Below are 2,372 nucleotides of genomic sequence, written 5' to 3' on the forward strand. Positions count from 1 at the left end.
AAAGCACAAAGCCTGACTCCGGAGTGGCACTCGTGGGCGCTACCCAACCGAGTATGCAGCGTATCTCTGTCGAGCTCAATCAGGCTCCAACTAGCCAAAGTCAAGTGAACAGGGTCAAAACAGGTCTACAAACCAAACCCACGTGCCCTCGGCACAATCTGTGACCAAAACAAGAATCTGGGTCCACCGCTAACCCGAACGGCACCCAACGACCCGAAACAGCCTAAACTCTGCTGAAAAATAAGCTCGGCACCCCAGCACGAGCGTAAATGCCTTCTAAACTACCCCAGGTATCCATCGCACTGATACTGCAACGATACAATCGAATCACGGCTCCTAGAGCTAAATCTGGTAGTTTAAGCATATGACGGGTCAAAACGCAGGTTTTCTCCTAAGTCAAATTTCAAGTCCAACATGTATAATTTAAATATTCATTTCAGCATGCTTCTACATTCATATTACATTCAAGATGCTAATCGATGAATTAAAGCATGATATACAAAAATCGAACTATACACGTCGACTAAACATGCACTTAGGAGCGAAACCGATGATACACCCACCTCTAGTGCAATTCCTGGCAGCAAGATGGTCTCGGATCACAAGCAACACTGCTGGAAACACCTCCAAACCAGCAACAAAGCCCCTCAAGATCTGGATTTACAATTCACCCAAAAATCCAATAAAAACCATCAATTTACCAAAATTTCAGCACTTAAGCTTAATTATCTCAATTCCAATGTCAAAACTCACCTAATGATCTCCAAATCGGGTGAGGACAGATCCAAATCCAGCAACTACTGATGGGTGATCAATCTCAGGTCCAAAATCCCACTGCCTACAAAGTTAGCATCAAGAAAAGCTCAAAAATTCCAATTTCAGCTCAAAGTCAACAGCAGTCCAGAAAAACCTCAGTTCGACCAAGCTAACCTCAACCAAAATCTGCAATTCAGGGCTTCGTGGATTCCTCTGGAAGTCTAGAATCCAGCAAACCAAGTTTCGTCGAAATCCGACCTTCCTACGTCGCGCACGAGCCAAAACACTGAAGGTCGTCGCTGAAGAACTGCAGAATCAGCACTCCATCAAGCTGGATCAATGGAAATTTGATGCAAATTGAGGCAAATCCGAGTGTAGAGATGCTAAAAGGGACTTCTCTGTGAAGAAGGGAGGAAAAGAGCAGCAAAGGGGCGCATTCCATCTATTTATAGTGAGTTAGAATGATCCAAAAAGCCTCAGGAACTCAAGCTGCTATCCAGTGTCCCTGCAGAAACGGGCGTTTCTGGGCGCCCGGAACCATGTTCTGGGCGACCAGAACATCCCGACTGCACAAACCGTGGTCCTCGGACTCTCCGCTCATGGTGTGCTGCGCCCGTAAATGACTCCGGCGGAACTCACCTACCGCCTGCCACGCGTCGAAGCAAGCGATATTCATGAAGTCGAATTTCCGGACCCACATCTGGGCGCCCGGAACATGGGATCCGAATTGGCTTCCAGTTTCAGTTAAATTCAACACTCGTTTCTGGGCGACCCTAAAAATGTTCTGGGCGCTCGAATCTGGCAAAACTCCAGTTTTGCTTATTTGAGTGCGTCGAGTCCAATTCTGCATCCAATTCATGCAGAATTGACTCCGACTCAGTCCGACACTCTTCAGAGATGTCGACCAGTCACTAATACTGAAGCCAACCCTATCCAAAACTCAGGAACACTACAGTCATAGTTGGAGAGGTATTTTAATCTCACCTGAAAATATTTTATTTTTTTAATGTGCATTTATACTATTTTAGCATATTTTTTTGGTATTTTCACATTCTTACGTATACTTTTATCAAATATAAAGTATATATTTTTTTAATAATATCCTTTTTCATTTTCACCTACATTTTTCTTACATATTCTCAAATATTTTTTTTAGTAAATCCTTTCTCATTTGTCATCGTTGCCGGCACCAGCACATGGTCATCGTCCTCCTCATCGTCATCATCATTGTCATCATCGGTGCCGGCACATTGTCGCCTTCGTCACCATCGCCACAGTTATTTTGATCCCACCTAAATTTTTTTTATACTGTTATAGCATATTTTTTTTAGTATTTTCTTATTTTTACTTATACGTTTCTCAAATATAAAGTATATATTTTTTTAGCAATATCATTTTAAATATTTTTTTTTGTGACATAACTGTCAATCTTTTCTCACATAATGCACACGTTTTCTCAAATATTACAAAATATATATGAAAAATACTTATAGTATAAATTAATTAAAATTATATAAAACTTATTTAGAGATAAATTAAAGTTAGAAAAATAATAATTAAATAATAAACATACACCACCAATAACGATTTAAAATTTAAAATATAAATATAAATTT

General features: G+C 40.4%; 1 long non-coding RNA gene across 1 annotated transcript; it reads right to left on the reverse strand.

Moving 5' to 3' along the window:
- On the reverse strand, positions 624-973 carry LOC109716031. The gene is made up of 3 exons (XR_002217814.1): positions 931-973; positions 754-838; positions 624-654 (listed from the first exon to the last, which is right to left on the reverse strand). It is a non-coding gene; the product is annotated as an uncharacterized LOC109716031 (long non-coding RNA).

Source organism: Ananas comosus, linkage group 10 (genome assembly GCF_001540865.1).
Source record: "Ananas comosus cultivar F153 linkage group 10, ASM154086v1, whole genome shotgun sequence".
Taxonomy (NCBI): Eukaryota; Viridiplantae; Streptophyta; class Magnoliopsida; order Poales; family Bromeliaceae; genus Ananas; species Ananas comosus.